General features: G+C 41.8%; 1 long non-coding RNA gene across 1 annotated transcript in view; it reads right to left on the bottom strand.

Moving 5' to 3' along the window:
• LOC141095472 (uncharacterized) overlaps window positions 1-25,091 on the bottom strand; it is a 259,839-nt gene that overhangs the window by 14,511 nt on the left and 220,237 nt on the right. The window lies entirely within an intron of this gene.

Here is a 25,091-nt window from a genome sequence, read left to right as displayed (position 1 = left end):
AATAACCTAAAAGAAACACAAATTATACTAAATATTCCCATATATATTTACGTGTTTTGAAAACTCAATCAGGGGTGCGCGATTTGCAGAAGCATGTTTGCATTTGGATTTTTTGCTATTTTTGAACTCCAGTGACTTATCTGTACAAGACATACTGGACTTGGTCCTGTCTATAATGTGCAATTCTACCTAGGAGGTTGTCCGGCTCTCTGTGGCAGCCGACGGATATGGATTTTCAGTGCAGCTCAGAGGCTGAGTGAGCCGTACACGTACACATATATTTCTTGATGAATGGATGATACATGCATTGACCATTTACACAAGATAACTGCCTCTAATCTACAGTGAAGGATCTTTGTGATGCATGATATATGTACACGTTTGAACATAAATGCCCATTGAGCTATTTAAAAGAGGACCTGTAAAGGAATAGAGGCTGCACAGGTGAATAAAACACATGTTTAAATTTATCTCAGTAGTAGAGATATTACCTTGTAAAGTTTACATACTAATTTCCTCTTCAACAAAGGGGGCATTAGCAGAGATTTGTCTCTGGGGGAGTTTACTTTTTTCCCTGCATGAACACTGACAAATCACAAGAAAGAGGCGTCATACAAGGAAAAGAAAAGAACACCCCCCCAGAGCATGTCAGACCGGGCTTTCTCTGTGTAAGGACAAAGCCCTACTGCCCTCACTGATCTTATTAACAGTATCTACTGTGATTATAAGCTGGGGATGGAGGAGAGCTGTGTGTCACTACAAACACCTTCTGCAACTGCAGCTCTCATGCCATGGCATTGTCAGTGAGGGGAGTGGAGTAGAGAGTGCCGTGAGAGGAGAGCTGTGTAATGACACAAAGCACTGCTCTACTCACCTACCCTGACTGTGATCACAGGAGATGCTGGCAGTGTAATCAGTGAGGAGAGCAGAGCTGTGTGTCATAACAGAGTAAGCCTGTGCTCATTTACTTTTGCTCCTGGTTCTGTCTGTTAAATAGTCACAGTGTGAATATGTACTACTTACAAATTGCATTTTTACCATCATGTGTGCTGGCCCGTTTCTTTGGTTTTGCTTTAGTTTCTCGTACATTGTACATATAGAAGCGTGACTCCCCCCTTTTTGGGGCTTTGTATTTTGTCTATATAGCTTTCCACAGGAAGATGTTGAAATAGTCAGGTCTGGGTCCTGCTCTGCCCCCCGTCTATTTTAAGGCCTGCTGGCATGTAGAGAGGTGAACTACAAGAGTTAGTCCAGAGTCACACATGCGAGTGTGATGCAAGAAATTCACAGGAGTCCCTCGCATCGATACCTGGCACTGCCGCTGGCACTTGGACTGTAGTGTGCGGCTGCATGTATCTCTATGCAGCCGCACACTCTGGTCCCGAGTGCCGGCGGCAGTGCTGGGTATTGATGTGCGAGTTTCTCGCATCACACCCAAAAGTGTGACCCGGCCTTATGGATAGTCCCGATGGGTACACCTTGTCACGGTGAGATGGCTTTTATGGTTTTGATAAAAATAGTGACAGCTAAGTACCTCATTTTATTTATATTAACTATTATTATCAATGTACCACAAGGTATTTGCTCATTATGTTTTTATCCTAGGTTTTGTCTGTTAGTGAATCCTTACATTGCACTTATACCAATATGGCCCATTTCTTCGTTTTTTTCCCCCGTTTGTGATCTTCTTTAGGCCATTCCTGACAGATGCCTATAGCAATGACTCTACAAAACTGTGGAAAAATGGCAGTGCTGTCTTGAAGGAAAACTTTTCCTTCCACAGTAGTGCACTAGGAGACGTGTGACTAAACCTTGCAATGCCTAAAACAGATAACTGGTCTTCCTATATATTGTTTTTTGCAAGATCACCGACACAACGCATTACAACTTCATTTCCTCCGCTTGTCCCTGCTTGAGCTCTCCCCCACCTCACTCGGGATTTTTAACATGAAGGTCAGGGAAGTACAGACACACAAATATGTAATGTAGCCTTGTGTGAGTACCAGGGATGAGACTGCAGAATTCATCTCAAAGTATGATTCCTCTATGTCTTCCAAGGTAGGAAGGGGAAGGAGGAAGCAGCAGCAGCAGAGTAGTTAATGCAACTGTGGCAATTTAGTTCAATTTCGATTATTACACCAGAAACAGACCATGTTGTCCAGGAGCGATCTCTTTATGAGTCTTGCTTTAGGGACTGTGACTTCTCAGCGTTGGACTTCTGAAGGGAATGAGAACATTTCTGAATGTGAACATTAAATGCAGACATCCAGGTGAAGTCGGAGGGTTAGATTTAGGTCAGTGCTATGGTAACTAAGGTATGGTGACCTTTAGAATTAATATGCAGTTAGCAAAGAAAAATCGGCTTGTATAAAGTATATCTTAATAAGATTTCACAACCTCCGCTGTGTCAGGTGATAATGAAATGCAATCGCATAAACGACCCATATAGAAATGTACAATAGCATTGCCTTAGATGCAGTAAAAAAAAAAATCCTATAATCTGGCATCACAAATGGTCAGCACTGACCATATAGGAAGGACAGTCCATACTAAGATGTCTGGACTAGAGGAAAAATCCTTAGGGGATGAAGAATTGAATTAATTTCCTATATTTCGGCAAGACCAGGAGCCCATCTAATATGTACGATCACAAAGTAGGGTGCGAAAAGGATTGATCATATTGAATTTCAACGGTATATGAACACTAGCAAACTTAGCGAATTTTTCTTCAGCCTTAAATCTGGGTCAAGAATGACACAGTCCATCCTAAAATGTCTGGTCTAGAGGGGAACTCATTAGGTGAATGTCAGCTAAATCTGATGCTTAAGGGGTTGAAAAGACTCTCAAAGTTAACTATAGCGTTGTACTAAATGTATGGTAAAAAAGTGCCAATGGAAGGGTTAGTGTAAAAAAAAAATAAAAAAAATTATATAATTATATTATATATAAAACATACCATGGCTAAAAATATGGGAGCCACAAACAGCAACAGATGCACCAGCATTAACCATCTAATCAGTACTACTACCAAACACAGGACACCATTTGCTTCTGACAAGCATATTAATGGAGAGGAAGCAGTGGGTTATACATGGCACATCGCTTGTTTCAGTCATTGCAGGATGATGTTAGCTCTGACAGTGACACTGTCCCTCTGAGTCCGTGTTCTGTACAGAATGGTCCGTCTGATCACAAATAACTAAGAGGGATAATTTTTGGAATGTTTATTCAATTTTAAAAACATGAAAAGTCTGTTAGTGCGCTGTGATATTAAATGGGCCATTGGTTACGTCCGGGTTACTATCTTTTTCTATGGTGAGATTAATTAGACATTGCGAAGCCTGTGTTTGTGTTAAAGAGCTTGAAAGGCGTTGTCCAAAGAGTCCCCAGAGTGTTGCAATTTGTGGCAAATTGATTTGCTGATAATCTAATTTTGGAGAAAAATTTGTTGAACCTGGTGAATTCTAATTAAAAAATTCAATCATCTCTAGTTGCTACGTTACACTTCATCTACATTCCCAGGGGGGCAACAACTGAACTGGTCTTCAACCCATTAGGGTCCGAGACAATTTTGACCTTATTGACCAACCTAAATTTTACAATTCTGACCACTGTCCCTTTATGAGGTTATAGCTCTAGAATGCTTCAACGGATCCCGCTGATTCTGAGACTGTTTATTTTTTCGTGACGTATCGTACTTCATGATAGTTGTAAAATTTCTTGGATATGACATGTGTTTATTTATGAAAAAAAAGGAAATTTGGCCAAAAAATGTAAAATTTTGCAATTTTCAAACTTTTCATTTTAGACACAAAATAGTTACTGCATTTTTTGGACAATAAGACACATCGGAACATAAGACTCACCCCAAATTTTGGGGTGAAAAAAAGAACAAAAAAAATTTTTTTTATAAGATGGGGGTCCATCTTATTGTCCAAATTTAAGGTATCTTACCTGAGGGCTGGTGGTGGTAGAGAGGGGTCACAGGAGGCATGGTACCTTCCTCAGGAATCCGGCAGCAGCAGAAGTGGGGCAATGCTGCAGTCCCGGGGTATTCCAGCGGTGTGATGCTGCGGGTCCAGTTTCGGCAGTGAGGCAGAGCAGAATGCGTTGCATGGAGTAGGGTCCCTTCCTCAGGATCCCGGTGGCAGAAATGTGGCGATGCTGCGGCCCGGTGTCCACGGTGAGCAGAGCCGAGTGCATCATTGGTTTCTCGGCAGCCATTTTCCTGAAGCAGAGGGCTGCCGAGATCTCAATCTGTGCACACGCGGGCTTCGGCGGCCATTTTCCTGAAGCCTATAGCCTCAGGAAAATTGAGCGCGAGAGGTCAACCGAGATCTCAATCAGCGCATGCGCCGCCTCCGGTGGCCCACGGCTTCAGGAGGATGGCCGCAGGGAAAACGATGATGCACTCCGCATTGCTCACCGCCGACACCGAGCTTCAGCATCGCCACACTTCTGCCGCTGTCGGTTCCTTGAGGAAGGGACGCTCCTACACCACTGCCGCAACCCCCCGGTAAGCCTGCGTTCGGACTATAAGATGCACCCCCTATTTTCCTCCCAAATTTTGGGGGAAAAAGTGCATCTTCTAGTCCGAAAAACACCATAATAAATAACATCTCCCACATGTCTACTTTACATCAGCACAATTTTGGAAACCTTTTTTTGTAGGAAGTTAGAAGGGTTAAAAGTTGACCAACAATTTTTCATTTTTCCAACAAAAAAATTACAAAACCATTTCTTTTTAGGAACCATGTCACATTTGAAGTGACATTGGGGGCGTATATGACAGAAAATATCCAAAAGGGACACCATTCTAAAAACTGCAGCGTTCAAGGTGTTCATAAAACAACATTCACTAACTTTATCAACCTTTCATTTGCTTCATGACAACTGAAGCAATGTGGAAGGAAAAAAATGAACATTTAACTTTTTTCACAAAAAATTTACTTTAGACTCAAACTTTTTTTTATTTTTACAAGGATAGCAAGAGAAAACGGACCACAAAATTTGTTGTGCAATTTCTCCTGAGTGCGCCAATACTCCATTTCTGGGGGAAATCTACTGTTTGGATGCACGGCAGGGCTTGGAAGGGAAGGAGCACTGTTTGACTTATTCAAAGCAAAATTGACTGAAATCGAGAGCAGACCCCCCCCCCCGATGTGCCTAAACAGTGGAAACACCCCACAAGTGACCCCATTTTGGAAACCACACCACTCAAGGATTTTTTCCAGCGGAATTGAGCAGTTTGAACCCACCGGTAGAACACAGAATTTGATAACATTAGTTTGTCATATTGAATATGTCGCCATTAGTGTTGAGAGCAAATGCTTGCTACTCCAGTTTGCACTGGATGATTGGGTGTTGATCGAATATCGTGGGTGCTCTAGTGACATACTCGAGTCCCTGACCCGCAGCATGTTTTGCGGCTAGTAAACACCCCCCAAAAAAAACAAGCAGGGATGTGCGATACTCCATGTATACCAGAGCACCCGATGCAAACTCAAGTAGCGAGTACTTGCGCTCAACAGTAGCCGTTATATCGTTATAATTTCATTTTACTTTTGAAAAAAAAATTCTAACTCTGGGGGGCGCTATGCCCTTATTTCTCATTGCCATTAAAAAAATAGCACTGAGGAATAAGTACCCTTAACCGTTTAAAGGTGCATCTGTGGTCGTTAAGGGATTAAAGGGCTTGTCAGGTTTCAACATATTGATGACCTCTGTCTATGTTATCACTCTTATTCTTTTGAATAGGAACTATTCCAATGGAACTCAGCCGAGTGTCTAATATTTTTGACCTAAATAATGTTGTGACTCGATAAACTCTTCCATGAATCCTACATTTTTCCAGTATGCAGATTCTACCTCTAATTTTCAGTTGTCTACGAGCTAGTGGGTGTAGGCTAGCTGCAATGATATCTCCCACACACAGCTCAGAAAGACATTAGGAATTTCTGCTCTCCTGTCTGTGGCACACAGACAGAAGCAGGAGCAGCAGCAGCAGCAGCATGGAGTAAATTATATAGCAGTAATGAGTAGTGTAGCTGTGAAACCAGCTCTGGAGTGAGATAAACACTTAAAAAAAAACAGTAACACTGTTTATCTACCTTTTTCTGTTCTACCTTCATCTCTTTCAATAGGATGCTAAAATCTGATCCCTCAGTAAGCTGGAAGTTAATCTTGTTTTGACCAAAATTTATTTTAGTAGTTTTTCATAGTAATTTAGGAATTCAGGAAGCCATAGTGTTGTTTTAATCATGTGTTCCTGGTACCTAGTCTAAAACCACCCATAATTCTACTACAAGAGAATGCTTTTCCTTTTTATATTTTTTTTTACAATTGAGCTGAACTCTTGGCATGCCGAAAAGGTGCTATTTCTATGTTTTGCAATTTCTGTAATATTGTTTACAAGCTGCCAATAAACAATGTAGCGTGGCATCTGTCAGATTATGGCAGAGGACAGGGTACCAAGCAAAGGAAATTCTATCGTACTCATTAATAACTCTTTCTACTTGACGGGAACAAGAGAATAGCCCAAAATATATGGACTGGCTTGATATAAACGGACATACTGAAAGAACACAGTCATTTAGAAATACATCCATCACATTTTACATTTTCAACTTTTGGAATTTACCAAGTGACAATGAAAAATGAGCTTGCACACAAGTGTGTGTGTAGGAACGCAAACCACGTGTCGTGGATGTGTACTCTGACAAGGTGATTACCCTCATCGCAAATCAACCATATCTTCGCAAAATTTGGGATCTTGATGTTTGTGATATAACAGCATAACGTAGCCATGTGATCGGCCCCTGCAGAGACTGTATGAGAGAAAGCAATTCATTATGTTTTCTGAGTCATATTGTCTAAAGCGGGGAATAAATGAGTGTGAGACCATGGAGAAAACATGTCATTGTGATTCAACTTTGCAAAAAAAAAAAAATATTTGGTAGAGCCAAACCATATTGATGCTCCAAAGTATGAAATTTCCTTGCAAATAGAAAAACAAGTCTGGATTTCACATTTTCTGTGTCCTATGGAGGATTAAATGCTGCCTGAGGAATCTGGCTGTGGATTTTTCCTATTTCCCTTTGCTTGCATGTATACACAGAAGAGCAAAAAGGTAACAATGTTTTGAAATTTTGGCTTTCGGGCTACATATCTCACCATCCACTACTGCTTGGAATGTGAGACTACCATCGTTTTAAAGACAATCATCTTGGCTATCTCATACACAAATTTGACTTACGATTAGTTATGCAGATTCTTGTCATGTCATTGCATTGTTACCGTATTGCTTCTAAAAATCTAGACTTTAATTTTTATTATTTTGTTAGTATTTTGTAAATCCAGTTTTGGCTTTCAGCACTGCCTAAATCCTTCTGCACTGCTGTCGATCAGATTAAACCAGGTTTCGATGGAAATCTGATCCCAGGTCTCTTCTATACATTCTTACACATTCCCAAAATTGGTGCATACTGGTCGACTGACTTGGGTCTGTATACAGCTTTTTCTTCAACTCTACCCACAAGTGTTCAATTGGATTGAAATCCGAGGACTGTGAGGATCAATTCAGGATCTCTACCTCATTGAAGCATTTCTTTGCAAATCTTGACATATGCTAAGGGCCATTGTCCTACTAAAACACTATGTTGTCCTTTTCATATCTATAGTACTTGAGTGTACAAAGTAACTTACCTTGTAGGATGCTCACATGTAACTCAGCATTGAGACCACCATTGATCCGGTCAAGTATCCAATGTCTTTGGCTGTGAAACAACCTCATATCATCAGGTTTCCTCCACCAAACTTGACAGTTCCTTCATTTTCTGAATCCATTAGCTCTGATGAGCAAGTATACTCGTTGCTCGGGTTTTCCCGTGCATGCTCAGATGTCCTCCGAGTATTCTGGCGTGCTCGGAGATTTCGTTTTTGTCGACGCAGCTGCATGATTTGGGGCTGCTAGACGGTCTGAATACCTGTGGGGATTGCCTGAGCTATTAGGGAACGTGAGGACAGATTGTATTTTGTAGTATACAGGAAGAAAAAGAATTTTCAACCACTATGAGCAGCAAAATAGTAACAATGCTATTATTTTGAACATGTCCCTTTCAGTTAATTATTCTAGTACACAGACTCAGAAACCTGCAGATCCTGAATGCTGTGTGTGTTGGTTTTCTTAGTATCAACTGCACCTGCACCAACTGGTAAATTGTTTGACATGTAGTTATATTATTTATACCAAAAACAGTGATTAATCTGGTTAGTTATATTGGACTGCTATTATTTTGAATACTACTTGTTATGTGTTGTAGTTGATGCTTATTGCTGTTCCATTGCTCAAATGAAGTTTCAGTAGCTTTACCTGGCAGTATGGTTTAAGACAGCTTCATGATTGCTTCATCCCAATATGTTGTTGGCAAGTCTGTGTCAAATAGCATATACCTTCCGCTTTCACAAAGTGTCCAGTTTTCTCTTTCCGCTACACCATTTTTTTCATGGTATGTCAGCTTTCCTCTGACATACTCCAATATAAGCTCATAATCTGGGCGTGCATCTAGTGCAGGTACAAATGTGTCATAGCTTTCTGGTAGACTGCTTAGTAGTAGTGCAGCAACGTGGAAATCATTTAGAGCTTCCCCAGTGCCCTGCAGGTGCTACAGAAAATCTTGAGCATCTCTTATGTAATCCTGCATATCTTGGCCCTTATTTAGATTACACTGATGCAGCTTTCTCATTAAATGATGTTATTGCTGGAGATATATCCTTCCATGCACTTTCTGCAGCTGTTCCCACATTTCTTTTTTAGTTTCACGTTTGCATACATGTACAATCTGATCATCTATAATGAGGGATATAGTGCTTTATGCTTCTGGTAATGGTTCAAGTCTAAACTCCTGTGTGTATTGTCACGTACATTCTCATATCAGCAGCTTCTTTACCTAGAATTTGTAGGATTGGTAGTTCTGGTTAAGAAAATATATATATAAATATATCTTTGTACAGTTTTAGCCGGTAAATAGAAAAATATTAAAATTTTAGAGTCCTCACTCAGTGGTTAAGTTTTTAATAGTTAACCATGAAGATGGAGTATGTTCCAACCCTATGGACAGAGACAGACCTCTTGCTGGCCTTAGAAAGACCTTTTGAGCCAGGGCTACCATCCAAGAACAATTGAAAACCAGATTGCAAAAGCCACCAGAATATCAAGGAATCATCTCCTACATTACAAAACTAAACTAAGCAAGAAAGAAACTGGGTGCCTCTAGTAGTCACCTACAATCGAAATCTGGAGGTGCTAAGTGGAGCTGCACGGAAACTACAAACTTTACTACAAAAAGATGCCAGATTACAATCTACATTGCAAGATCCCCCACTACTGTGTTTTAGGCAGCCCCAAAATCTAAAGGTACTGTCACACTTAGCAATGTACCAGCGATCCCGACCAGCGATATGACGCGGTCAGGATCGCTGGTACATCGCTAAGTGGTCGCTAGTGAGCTGCCACACAGGCAGATCTCACCAGCGACATCACTGGGGATGAGGGTCGCTACTTACCTGTCACACTAGGCGATCCTGCGTCCTCCCGCCCGGCTCCACGCTCGTCGCTCGCCTCTCCACAGGAAGCGCCGCAGGAAGCAGATGACGAGAAACAGTCCTGGACGTTCTCACGCGATCAGCGATAACCAGCAGGGGAGCGGGTGGTAGGTAAGTATCAGACACAGCGATGTCGCTAGCAATATCGCTATAACGTCACAAGTTATAGCGATATTGCTAGCGATATCGCTTAGTGTGACAGTACCTTAAGAAGCATCATTGTCAGAAGCTCCCTGTCGATCCAACAGCTATAGGAACTTTTCCCTGCCACTAGAAAAAAATGTAAAACCTGTCTATTTATAATGACTATAGACAATATAAAGATCTCCAACTCACATCAGGACCGCAAGACCCCAGGTACTTTCAGGTGCATCATATCTAATGTAGTGTACTTAATTATATGTACCAAATGTCCAGCTGGGGGTCTGTATGTGGGAGAGACAGAGCAGAAACTTAGAACAAGGATGAATTCTCATCGCCACACAATAAGAGAAAAAAGAACAGATCTACCTGTGGCCAAACATTTTTGCATCCCTGATTACAGCATCATGGACATAAAATTACTAGTATTAAAAGGTTACTTCAAATTTGGGAGTACAAACTTATGACAACTAGAGTTGAGCGAAACGGGTCGGTCATATTCAAAAGTCGCCGACTTTCGCTGAAGTCGGGTTTCATGAAACGAAACCCAACCATAGCGTGAGGTCGGCCACGAGGTCTGGCTCACACCTTGAACCTGGTGGTGCAGTGCTTCCTCAATAATTATCCGGAGTTAACACCCCTGCTCCATAAGGTGCGAAGACTGTGCTCGCACATCCGCCGGTCGCCCGTACACTCCAGTCGTATGCAGAAACTGCAGCGATTGCTCCACCTTCCCAAGCACCGCCTAATTATTGACGTTGCAACAAGGTGGAACTCCACCCTGCACATGGTTCAGAGGCTGTGCGAACAGAGGCAGGCTGTAATTCATTTGTGGGAGGATACACGGGCAGGCAGTTTGCAGGCAGACATGGAGTTGTCTGGTGTGCAGTGGTCGAAGCTGAAAGACCTCTGTAAAGTCCTTCAGTGTTTTGAGGAATACACACAGCTGGTAAGCGCAGACGACGCCATCATAAGCATGAGCATCCCACTTATGCGTCTGCTCATGCAAACTTTGACGCACATTAAGCAGCAGGCGTCTGCAGCCGAGGAAGAAGAGGAGGAGGGAAGCTTTGATGACAGTCAGCCATTGTCTGCTCAGGGAAGTCTCGTGGACAAGGTAGAGGAAGAAGAGGAAGAGGAGGAGGAAGAGGATGATGGGGATGATTATTTTGGGGAGGAGGATGCTTCTCAGGGGGCAAGAAAAAATGTTGGCGTGGCAAGGTCAGGTACAGGGTTTGTGCGTGACTGGAGGGATGTGGATTTGCCAGAAAGTGCTCCTCCACCCAGCACTCGCAGTGCATCATTGACACCTGGAACATTGGCCCACATGCAGCGTCGGACTGGAACACCTTGGGCCCACCAGAGAAAATCATTCTTGGGGCCCACTATGTAGCTGCATAGAGTTAAATACCAGACCACCAATTATGCGGTAAAACACGCTAATATCCGGGTATAATATAAGGTTGTACATGTCTTAATTATGTAGCAGGAGTTGGGGTAGCCCCCTCATAGAATATAAAGCAGCGCCCTCACATAGTATAATGCAGCCATCTCATAGAATATAATGCAGCCATCTCATAGAATATAATACTGCCCCGCTCATAGGGTATAATACTGCCCCCCTCATAGGGAATAATGCACCCCCTCATAGGGTATAATGCACCCCCTCATAGGGTATAATGCACCCCCTCATAGGGTATAATGCACCCCCTCATAGGGTATAATACTGCCCCCCTCATAGGGTATAATACTGCCCCCCTCATAGGGAATAATGCACCCCCTCATAGGGAATAATGCTGCCCTCCTCATAGGGTATAATGCTGCCTCCTCATAGGGTATAATGCTGCCTCCTCATAGGGTATAATGCTGCCTCCTCATAGGGTATAATGCTGCCTCCTCATAGGGTATAATGCTGCCTCCTCATAGGGTATAACGCTGCCTCCTCATAGGGTATAATGCTGCCTCCTCATAGGGTATAATGCTGCCCCCTCATAGGATATAATACTGCCCCCCTCATAGGGAATAATGCACCCCCTCATAGGGTATAATGCTATATAGATATATAGATATAGAGTTAGATAGATATAGATAGAAAGATAGATGTAGAAATAGATAGATATAGAGATAGATAGTAGATAATGGATAGAAAGTAGATAATGGATAGATATAGATAGAAAGATTCATAGAGATAGAGATAGATAGAGATAGATATAAAGATAGATATAGAAAGAAATATAGATAGATAGATAGATCGATAGGTAGATAGATATAGAGATAGATAGAAAACAGATAATGGATAGATAGATATAGAGATAGATAGCTATAGATAGAAAGATATAGAGATAGATAGATATATAGATAGAGATAGATATATAGATAGAGATAGATAATAGATAGAGATAGATAATAGATAGAGATATACAGATATAATAATAATAATAATAATATAGACATATATAGATAGATATAGAGATACATATATATAGATAGATGGCTATAAATAAAAATAGATATAGAGATATATATAGAGATAGATATAGAGATAATAGATATAGAGATAGATAGATAGAGAGATATAGAGATAGATATAGAGACAGATAGATATAGAGAGATAGATATAGAGATAGATATAGAGATAATAGCTAGATATAGAGATATGTATAGAGATAGATAGATATAGAGTTAGAAAGATAGATAGATATAGAGAGAGATATAGAGATAGCTAGATAGATAGATGGATAGATAGATATAGATAATAGAGATAATAGATAGATATAATAGATAGATATAGAGATAGATATAGAGATAGATGGATAGATCAATAGATAGATTAAAGAGAGAGATAGAGATAGAGATAGATAGATAATGAGATATAGAGATAGATATAGAGATATAGTGTTAGATAGAAAGATAGATATAGAGATATATATAGAGATAGATATAGAGATAGATATGGATATAGAGATAACAGATAGATATAGATAGATAGATATAGAGATAGATAGAGATAGATATAGAGATAGATAGATAGATAGATAGATAGATAGATATAGAGATAATATATAGATAGATAGATATAGAGATAATATATAGATAGCTATAGAGAGAGAGATATAGAGATAGATATAGAAACAGATATAGATATAGAGATAGATATAGATAGGTAGATAGATATAGAGATAATAGATAGATATAGAGATAAAGATAGATAGAGAGAGCGGTAGATAGAGAGAGAGATAGATACAGAGATCGATAGATAGATAGATATAGATATAGATAATAGATAGAGATAGATAGATAAAGATAGATAATAAATATAGAGATAACAGATAGATATAGAGATAGAGTAAGATAGAAAGATATAGAGATAGGTAGATATAGATAATAGAGATAGATATAGAGATAGATAGAAAGATAGATATAGCGATAGAGCGCTAGATAGATAGAGATAGATATAGATAATAGATAGAGATAAATAGATAGATAGATAGATAAAGATAGATAGATATAGAGATAGAAAGATAGATAGATAGATAGATAGATATACAGAGAGATAGATATAGAGATAGAGATAAATAGATAGATAGATATAGAGAGAGATATAGAGAGAAATAGATATAGATATAGAGATAATAGATATATACAGAGATAGATAGATATAGATATAGAGAGAGATAGATACAGAGAAAAGATATAGAGATAAATAGATAGAGAAAGATAGATAGCTATATAGATATAGAGATAGAAAGATATATATAGAGATAGAGCGATAGATATACAGAGAGATAGATATAGAGATAGATAGAGATATATAGATAGATAGCTATAGAGAGAGATATAGAGAGAAATAGATATAGATATAGAGATAGATATAGAGATAGATAGAGATAGATAGATAAAGATAGATAATAAATATAGAGATAACAGATAGATATAGAGATAGAGTAAGATAGAAAGATATAGAGATAGGTAGATATAGATAATAGAGATAGCTAGATAGATAGACATAATAGATAGATATAGATAGATATAGAGATAGATAGAAAGATAGATATAGAGATAGAGCGCTAGATAGATAGAGATAGATATAGATAATAGATAGAGATAAATAGATAGATAGATAGAGAAAGATAGATAGATATAGAGATAGATATAGAGATAGAAAGATAGATAGATAGATATACAGAGAGATAGATATAGAGATAGAGATAAATAGATAGATATAGAGAGAGATATAGAGAGAAATAGATATAGAGATAATAGATATATACAGAGATAGATAGATATAGATATAGAGAGAGATAGATACAGAGAAAAGATATAGAGATAAATAGATAGAGAAAGATAGATAGCTATATAGATATAGAGATAGAAAGATAGATATAGAGATAGAGCGATAGATATACAGAGAGATAGATATAGAGATAGAGATATATAGATAGATAGCTATAGAGAGAGATATAGAGAGAAATAGATATAGATATAGAGATAGATATAGAGATAGATAGAGATAGATATATAGATATAGATATAAAGAGAGATATAGAGATAGATATAGATATAGAGATAGAGCGATAGATAGCGAGAGATATAGATATAGAGATAGATACAGAGAAAAGATATAGAGATAGATAACGGATAGATAAATAGATAGGTATAGAGATAGATAGATAGATATAGATATTAGATAGAGATATATATATAGATAAAGATAGATAGATATAGATGGTAGCTAGATAGATAATAAATATAGAGATAATAGATATAGAGATAGATAGAGTAAGATAGATAGATATAGAGATAGATAGACATAATAGATAGATATAGAGATATATATAGATAGATATAGAGATAGATGTAGAGATAGAAAGATAGATATAAAGATAAAGCGATAGATAGAGATAGATATAGAAATAGATAATAGATAGAGATAGATATAGAGATAGATAGAAATAGATAATAGATAGAGATAGAAAGATAGATAGATATAAGAGAGATATAGAGAGAGACAGATAGAGAGAGCGAGAGAGATATAAAAAAAAACAAAACAAAACACAATACTCACCTCTCCTCCTCGCTCCCACGCTAATCCTGGCTTCAGTATCAGGAGCTGCCCCCTCTGCCAGACACACAGCGGGTGCGCGATGTAGTGACGTCATCGCGCACTGGCTGAGAGGACTGAGGGCGGCGCTGGCCCTGATTTACAGCTGTAGTCTGCAGAGCAGCTTACTGGGCTGGGGGCGGGGCCTCTGGGGGTGTGGAGACCTGAAATGATATTCACTGCTTCGCAGTGAATATTCATTTCTCTTTAGTAGCGGGGACAGGTGCTCCTGCCTCCTGTCACCCGCTGCTGCTCCGCTGGCAGGGGCCCCCATAGCAGCTGCATGGTGTGCGACACACCACTGGCTGGGGGCCCCTGGAGCAGCGGGGGCCCTAGGCAACTGCTGGCCCTGTATGCCAGCAGGTGCCAGGGCCCACCAGATGCCAGGGCCCACCGGAGAATCCACCGGTTCTCCGGTGGGCCAGTCCGACGCTGCCCACATGTCTGATTATGCCTTGCAGATCCTAAAAAGGGACCCCTGCATTGCCAAAATGATGAACGATGACGACTACTGGTTGGCCAGCATCCTGGATCCACGCTATAAAGGCAAATTCCAAAACATCATGCCACAGGAGAACCTAGAGCTAATATTGGCTAACAAACAAGCAACTCTGGTAAACCGTTTGTTTGAGGCATTCCCAGCACACATCGGCGGTGATGTTTTTCCAACAAGCCGTAGGGGGCAACATGAAAGAGGTGTTTGTGGTGCACACAGCCGAAGTGGCGTTGGACACAGGGGTTTCATGACCATGTTGTGGACTGATTTTTTAAGTACGGCTCACACGACTGGAAATACTGCATCGATCAAAAGTGACAGGAGACAGCAGTTGTCAACTATGGTAACAAACTACTTCTCCTCTCATATCGATGTTCTCCCTTACCGGTCATTCCCCTTTGACTATTGGGCCAGTAAACTTGACACCTGCCCTGAATTGGCACAATATGCCTTACAGGAGCTCGCTTGCCCTGCTGCTAGTGTGCTATCTGAACGAGTCTTCAGTGCTGCTGGATCAATCCTGACAGAAAAAAGGACCCGTCTGTCGACCCAAAATGTTGATGATCTAACCTTCATTAAAATGAACCATGCATGGGTTTCAAAGTATTTTGTCCCACCCTCCCCTGCTGACATGTAGGTTGCCAGAAAAATGGCTTGCTTTTGTCCTCCTCTTCCGCGGACTTCTCTAATTACTCCATTTGCAGCTGCTGAATGTCCAACATCAACGTATGCCAATTTTTCCACCTCCCTAACTGGGCTGCCTCCCCCCACAGGGCCGGGGTCACCACCTGGCGCATGCACCCATGTGAGTGCCGTTGCCCTGGACAGGTGGGTGGGCACACTGTTTGGCAACGGCACTGGCACAAGGTCCCTCATAGTACAATCAAGTGTATCTGACGGTGGGGGTGCACACCAGTCGTCAGACACAGGCATAGCTAACGAGTGGGCCCCCCCTGCTTGCTCAGGATCACAGCACTTGCAAAGTTGAAATACTTACCTCTCCCTGCTCCACCGCGGTGACGTCTTCCGCGTTTCCTGACAGTGACATTCTGGTCAGAGAACGCAATGATATCACGTCTGTACGCCCTCTGCTTAAACAGTCCAAGTGCAGTGAGATGGAAGATGGGGATGACGAGGATTCCAGACTAGTACAGGGATTCCCTAGCGAGGAGACTTAATTGTTTTCAATGTTGGGACAGCTATTTTTGGGGAGCACTATACTCTGGAGAATGATATATGAGGCCCACCATACACTGGAGCATTCCAAAGGTGGACATCAGACACTGGAGCAGCATTTACAGGGCCCATTATACACTGGAGCATTAGAAATGGGGCCCATTATATATGGAGCATTATTTGGGGCCATAACACAGTGGAGCTTCATCCATGGGGACCAACATATACTGTAGCATTATGTGGAGCTCATCATATACTGTTTCAAACATTATATGGGACCAATGATTCTGTATGGAGAAATATATGGGCCTCATTACTCATTTTGCGGTGGCTATAATACTGTATGGAGTAATATACTGTCCGTTTTTGGAGCTATTGGAGAATTTAAAATGGATATCAGTCAAGAGATGTAAGAAGTGAAGTATTTTTCATTGTACTATACCGCTATTTCTCTGCCGTATCAGAGGATCATGAATTGTGGCATGTGTTAAAGGAGCCCATTGACACTCTTTGGCCCTGGGCCCACGAAAATCTGGAGCCAGCCCTACCCCCCCACAACTTTAGCCAAATAACCCCCAGTTTTCAATGCCTAACTATTATTATAAAGTAAATTAAGGCTGACAAGCTTAAGTAATAAGAATTGATGTTTTTGGCATTAAAATGGGCACTGTAGGTGTGTTTCCTGTCCTCCACTCACTGCCAACTTTTCTTCCCCATTGACTTGCATTGGATTTCGTGTTTCAGTCGGCCTTCGACTTTTCACGATAATCGGCCGATTTCGTTCGACCCGACTTTTGAGAAAGTCGGGTTTCATGAAACCCGACTCGACCCGAAAAAAGGCAAAATCGCTCATCTCTACTGATGACGAGACCTGAGTAATAGTAAGCTTGCAATTTAACATCTTTTAAGTTAGCCATTAAAAGGTATCAACTACTGAGGACTCTCAAACTTTAATATTTTTAGCTTTGGTTAGTCAAATTTTGTACTGTGAACTTCACAGAGTTGCTGCTTGTGGCCATCTTAGCTTCTTTTTCTTAGTACACTCTTGTTCTCTATCCTGTGGGTTGTTCAGATTTCTGGGTCTAGAACCTGTTGGCAGGGGATTAACCTCTGTATTGTCCAACCATTCAACAGTGAATATAACTTTATTCAGGAACAAGCAAAACACAGATTACAACTGGTATTTCTTATAACTTAAGGCCCTTTTACATTTAGCGATGCACCAGCGATCCGACCAGCGATCCGACCCGGTCAGGATCGCTGGTGCATCGCTAAATGATCGCTAGTGAGCTTTCACACAGAAAGATCTCACAGCGATGCAGCAGCGACGCAGCGCACGATACTCACCTTTCACACACAGCGATCCTGGCGTCCTCCCGCCCGCCTCCACGCGTCGCTCGTCGTCACAGCAGGAAGCCCCAGCAGGAAGCTGACGACGAGAAATGGAGCCGAACATTCTCGCGCGATCAGCGATGGACAGCGGGGGAGCCGGTCGGAGGTAAGTATCACACATAGCGATATCGCTAGCGATATCGCTATAACGTCACAAAATCGGTGACGTTATAGCGATATTACTATGTGTAAAACCCCCTTTAGGTTCATAGCATTTTGTCTGTCAGCTTGCAAAGTGAAATGTAAAATATGCTCCCGCTACACACAGTGATCAGGAAATTCTTGTTTTAATTTTTTTTTTTTAAATTAGCAATGTATTATTGGCAATATAACACTATTGCTGAAATGGAAACTCATGCACTGTTAAACGGTAGTAAATAGTAGTTGATGCAATATACACTAATAAGCGTTATTCCAACAGAATGTGCATCATTACCATATACAGCAATCATCCTGTCATAGTTTTTTAAAGGATTTTTTTCTTCCTTTGTAAGGAATAAAGGAATTTAGTCACAGAACGAAGCACCAAAACCCTCCCTTTCTTTGTAGTGGCACACTGTACTGTACTTGCCATCCTGTCACTTCCGGTGCTTTCATCAGATTGAACTTCTACTGTGTCTGTTGCATGACCAGAAGTCTCAACATGCACAGGAAAGCTCAGCTCTCTTAACACTGACAGATAACTGATTCAACACCCCTTCTTACATCATAGCTCACATACACTGACAAGCAAAAGGGTAACAATGTTTTGAACTTTTGACTTTCAGACCATCATCCACTACTGCTTAGAACGTGTCAATGTATCAAACCAATTTATTGTATTACCAATCTACATATATAAATACCTGTCTGTGTTCATTAACTCATGAAACACATTTGCATTTGACCAGCTTGCTTTTTCTAAAATTACTTGCGCCCCCGAAGACCAATGTGCGAAAATTTTGCACAGGCCAACTAGTAGCACATATTGTGAGTTTATAAAGACAAATGCAGACACTGCTATTTTTTAGAATGGCCCAATGCTCATTTTTTATTATTTTCTGCAAAGTACTTAAAATTATATACATTTCTCTTCATGTTTTAAATTAGAAAACCGTGTGCAATGTTCCCAATGCATGGAAATAAAAACTAGTATAAAGATTTTGTGATTAACTCATGTTTTTGAACACAGTGCTATTATTTTGAACACTATTGTACATATTCCCAAAGAAAAACATACCAAGTGGGAATCTCATGCAAAAGAAGGTATCCTGGTGGGCTACAGTGAAACTCAGAAAAGATAAAGAATCCTGCAACCAGAAACGAACAAGGTCACAATAAGCAGAGATGTACTGATTGATGAGTACTTTATGTCGCTCAAGTTTCATGACATCATATCAGTAGTCCAGCTGAAGCAAAAACAATCTCAGTCATAATTTCAAAATAACAAGGAACCACTGAAGAAGCAACAGAAAAATCAGGTGAACCTGAAGTCAGGAGATCCATCGAGATCAAACAAGGGTATACCAGCTAAGCGTCTATCCTTCTCTGTCAAAGCAGTACCGAGTCAGAGCCACAGTCATGGGATTAGATACAACAACTACCTGTTCATGAAAAACTGAAGTGGATTAATGCTGCTAATGAGGAAATTAAGTCCCTTCATCGACTTCAAACTTGGAAACTCCTCAAACTATCAAAAGCAAGAAAGCAATCAAATGTAAATGGATTTTTAAGACCAAGTATGACTCTGAAGGCAAGGTTCACAGATTTAAAGCAAGATTAGTCGCAAAATGATATTCTCAGAAATTTGGTGAAGATTATGATGCCACATTTTCTCCATTTGTTAAGCAGACCACATTCAGGACTCTAATGGTTATAGCTGCTGTACAAAACATGTTTGTCAGACATTTGGAGATCAAAACTACATTTTTAAATGGTGACATTGAAGAGAACTTGAACATGACTCAACCTGAGGATTATTTCAAAGAGGGTGAAGAGAATCTCGTTTGTAAATTACAAAAATCTCTTTATGATCCTAAGCAACTGACAAGAGCATGGAGCACTAAAATAAACAAAGTCTTATTGGAAGGAGTTAACAGAGGTCAAGCAGATCCATGTTTATACACAAAATGTACAGACAGAAAGTGGATATATATTCTCTTTTATGTGGACAATGTGATTATGGGTCATCAAGAAGAAACGGAAATTGCAAAGGTGACAAATTCTGAATCAGCATTTTGAAACTAAAGACCTTGGAAATGTGACATATTATCTAGGAATCCAGGTCCAAAGAGAAGAAGATGGAAGCTTTTTTCTACACCAAAGTGCAAAAATCAACTCAATTCTGAATCAGTTTGGAATGTCAGAAGCCAAAGGTATATCAACCCCAATGAAACATAAAAAGTTGGAAGGAGAAGATGATCTGTTACCTAGCAATGAGAAATACAGACAGGCAGTGGGGGGGGGGGACTTCTATACATAGGAATTAGGTCTCGACCAGATATTGCAGCAACAATTGGAATTATTTGCAAATATTGGAAAAAATGTGCCAAAAAGACTGCAATGCTGTTAAGAGAGTTCTTAGATACTGTATGTGAAAGAGATGCAATAAATAAATTTAAGGATATCTGCAAACTCAAAGGCTATGTGGATGTAGACTGGGCCGGTGACTTAAGTGATCGTAAATTGACAAGTGGCGATTTGTTCAAGCTTGCAGAAAGATAAATTTCTTGGTCTAACAGAAAACAGGTGTCTATAGCCTTGTCATCTACAGAAACAGAGTAGGTATCTGCAGCCCACGCAAGACAAGAGGTCATATGGTTAAACCAATTGTTAGGCGATCTTGGTAAGCCATCAACTCAACTGATGGTGATTTATGAAGACAACCGAAGATGCATTAAACTTGCATGCAGTGAGAAGATCAATGCGAGAGCCAAAACACATTGATGTTAAACATCACCTGCGTGATTTGATAAAATGTGGCATAATCGAGATTGTTTATTGTGATACTGGCCATCACAGCTGATATTATGACAAAGCCACTTCAAAGAGCCAAAGTTGAAGAATTCAGAACCACTAAGGGACTAATAGGATAAGTAGTTGTTGACAGGGGGTGTTGGACTACTGCTTTTTATTGTACCGTATTTGCCGGCGTATAAGACGACTTTTTAACCCCTGAAAATCTTCTTAAAAGTCGGGGGTCGTCTTATACGCTGGGTGTCGTCTTATGCGCCGGGTGCAGCCCAATCTCTGCATATAGTGGGGGAGTGGTCCCAATGACGAAGGGAGGGGGCGTCTCACAGGGAAGATGTAACTGGAGTTATCATCCCACTTTTACATCATTGGTGGCAGCGTTGCTATCTGCAGCTCTGTGCTGGGGGTCGGCAGCGGCGGCGGCTCCTCTTGTGTAGCATGGGGGCTCTGTGCATATGCCGAAAGCCCGGAGGCCCCCGGCAGCTCCATTGCTGCGATGTGGTGGCCTCCGGGAAAATGGCCGCTGGAGAATGCGCAAGCTCAGATTCAGATCTCATCTCCCGAGATCTTGGGAGATGAGATCTGAATCTGAGCTCGCGCGGGCTCCAGCGGCCATTTTCCCGGAGGCCACTACATCGCAGCAATGGAGCTGCTGGGGGCCTCCGGGCTTTCGGCATATGCCGGCAGAGACCCGACGCAGGACATAGAGCCGCCACCGTCCCCAGCTGCACAAAGAGGAGCCGCCGCCGACCCCCAGCAGAGCCCCACGCTACACAAGAGGAGCCGATGCCGACCCCCAGCACAGAGCCGCAGATAGCACCGCTGCCACCAATGAGGTAAAAGGGGATGATAACTCCAGCTACATCTTCCCTGTGATACGCCCCCTCCCTTCGTCATCGGGACCACTCCCCCACTATATGCAGATTGCGCCGCACCCGGCGTATAAAATGACACACGGCGTATAAGAAGACCCCCGAATTTTAAGAAGATTTTCTATTTTCACTGGAAAAGTTGGGGGGTCATCTTATATGCCCAGTCGTCTTATACGCCGGAAAATACGGTATATTACATCAACTACTATTTACTACTGTTTAAGAGTGCATGAGTTCCTATCTCCAGCAATAGTGTTATGTTGTCAATAATACATTGTTAAAAAAAGGAAGTTTCTGTTCACTTTGTGTAACTGGAGCACTTTTTAACTTTCACTTTGCAAGCTAACAGACAAGATGATAAGACCTAAGTTATAAGAAATACCAGTTGTAAGCTGTGTTATCTTTGTTCCTGAATAAATGGATAGTATAGCAGGAGAATACAGAGATTAATCCACTGCCAACACCTTCTTACTAGCAAATAAAGTTTTGAGCCAAGCAGTTTAAATGGGGTAGGAAATTAATTAAAGATGACCTCCGTGATCTGGGCAACCTGTTGAAGCAACTTCAGAGGAAATGTGCCGTAAAGTGGAGGCCATGATTTTGTAAGATTGTTGGGTCCAAGTCAAAATTCATGAATTAGGCATCATTCATGATGTTAGGCTGATGTGAAAGGTCAGTTCCCAGTAAGTGCCACAAGTGTTGACGCTTGAGCAAAACAACATGTCACCAGCAATGTAACCAAAAGAATTTAGACAGGCTTAAAGAAAACTCAGGAGACTTCTATTCTCAAATTCATATGGGTGATGAAACATGGGTCCACCACCACGATCCCAAGACCAAACAAGAGTGCATGCAATGGAAACACAGGGGGTCACCAACTGCAAAGAAATGTTGTGACCAGCAGTCAGCTGGAAAGAACATGGAACAGTTTTTTGGGATACAGAGGACTTTTTATTACTAGAACTCATGCTACACAGCACAATTACTGCAGACACCTTTGCTTCAAAAATGAATGCATAGGGCAAGTAAAGAGGAACTCCATGGGAAGTTGTTGGCAGGTGTGGTTGCTGCTTCACGACAATGTGCCAGCTCACAATTCTCGCAAATCTCAAGCTGCTATCAGGGAATGTGGCTTCATGGAGCTGAACCATCTACCCTACAGTCTAGACCTGGCCCCAAGTGATTACTTTCTATTTCTAAACCTGAAGAAATGTCTCAGTGGGCAACGATTTCCTGATGATAATGCAGTCAAAGAGGCGGTAACAGGGTTCTTGCAGCAGCAAGAAGTCTCCTTCTATTCTGAGGGAATCCGGAGGGGAAGTGGAATAAGTGTATTGCAGCTGTGGTACCGGCAGGTACGCGGGATGCAGTGACGAGACGCGAGACTTTATGATTTTGGTGATAACTTTTTATAAGTATAGATCAGGTGACTAGTCAAGCAACCAACGGGTAACAGGGATTGTCCTCGCAGGGACTCAACACAAGCAAACACGGATATATATGACCACAACTACCCTGGCAACGGCCGGTCACTATAGGGCCACGGTATGGCCGACTACGGGTCCTTAGTTATAAGTTATATAATGTCACTTATCCGTCCTGACTTCTTCGGCGTCCTGGGTGATGGTTCTTCAGCGTAGCAGCTGCCGGGCCCAGCTGCTGAAGAACTGGCTAAGTCTTCGAGCGTTCCGACGCTCAGGCGAAGCAGGGGCCCCAACAGGCCCTGGAAGAGTTCTTGGACAGGTGGGCAGCAATCCCGGACGGGAGCAAGCGGTTGCGAAGTGGGGTGGCGATTGACAAGCCACCGGTGCAGCCAGCGGCTGTAACAGGGAGTCCGCGGCGGGCGACAGCCCGACTCTTGCCACGGACTGGAGCGGGGAACTCGTGGCTGCCGTCTGCAGTGAACTGGCCGCAGCCGCGGTCGGGAGCGGGGCGGCTGTGGGCGGCGAGGGGTAGGCCGCAGCCGCGGGCTGGAGTGAGGCGGCAATGGCCGTGGGAGACCGCAGGCAGGCCGCAGCCGAGGGCAGAAGTGTGGCGGCAACGGCCGCAGATGACCACAGGCAGGCCGCAGCCGCGGGCTGGAGTGTGGCAGCAACAGCCGCAGGTGTCCGCGGGCAGGCCGCGGGTTGAAGCGGAGCAGCGGTTCTCTGACAGCCAACTCGGCGCCATCCCCCTGCTGTCCAGTGTGAGTGTCTCTCTTGCTTCTGTCCTCCTCTCGGGCCTCTGTAAGTTGCTCTAGCTCTCACACACTCCCACGGTCCCCTGCTCCTTCTTCCCAGTTCTGCTGACTCACTCTGACTGGCGTTCTCCTCCCCTTTTATATCGGCTCCTCCCCCAGCCCATCTGTCAATCTCAACGGTCCGGCCCTGAACTCTGTCCCCCGGAAACAACCTGTCCCGGAACCTAAATGAGGGTCCCCTTGGTTCCGGCCTGGACACTCGAAGGGGGCCCCTTCTCCCACACAGTCAATGGGGATTACTTTGAAAAATAGTAGGTTGAATTTTCTCAAAAAAATTGTGTCTTCATATTCAGGTAGATAAATTAATGAATACCCCCCCCACAGCTGTTGGCCAAATAGATGTTCACCCACTAGCTATGTGAGGTGTATGGACAATTATGTCTAAGCAGCTAGAGCTTCAAAAGATCTAAACCTTAGTGCCTTTTCCTCTTACTAGCATGTTGGAATGAAGGATCCATAGCCAAAACAGTTAAAAGTAAGATCCCTATCTAATGCAGAGTACTTTTCGACTGTACCAGAACCTTAAGACCTGATATTTGTTTGCAGCTGTCTATCATATGTTTTTCATTATGCCAGAGGACAGAGTCTTGAGGGAAGAAAAAAAAAATTTGCATGTTCATGCCGAACCATGTAAAAGTGAGAGGTGAATCAAGGTCCAAATGCCACTAGTATTAGTTGCCTGCATAAAATTATTGCCCTGGCCGCATCCATTAATATTAGTTTGCACTTACACACTGCAAAAAGGGGGCAATGGTCAATTCGTTAAGCAATTTATGGCAGTTTTCAAAATTTTGCAACTTTTTTGTTTTTACGCCACTACTTTTTGAACAGTATAGTAGGTGCAGCTCTATAGGGAGGGAGGGTGGCCAAGCAAGACCGACAAATTAATTGTAATTTATGTCATAGAAGTGGTGTAAGTTGTAACAGAACTGTCCATCAGTCCCGGACTGGAGCACATTTCTTCTGATGGCGTATGGCTGCTGACATAGGCAACAAAATGATTTAGAGCCACACTCCTCTTAAAGAATTTGTCACCTATTACTCCAGCACACCCTTGAAGACTGGAGTACAAAATGCTGGCCCTCATGAATAGGCCTCAAAATGTTCTAATTTTGGAGA

This window comes from Dendrobates tinctorius, unplaced genomic scaffold (genome assembly GCF_039654945.1).
Source record: "Dendrobates tinctorius isolate UK_male_01 unplaced genomic scaffold, ASM3965494v1 ptg000009l, whole genome shotgun sequence".
NCBI classification, from domain to species: domain Eukaryota; kingdom Metazoa; phylum Chordata; class Amphibia; order Anura; family Dendrobatidae; genus Dendrobates; species Dendrobates tinctorius.
This window is presented reverse-complemented; position numbering and strand designations above follow the sequence as displayed.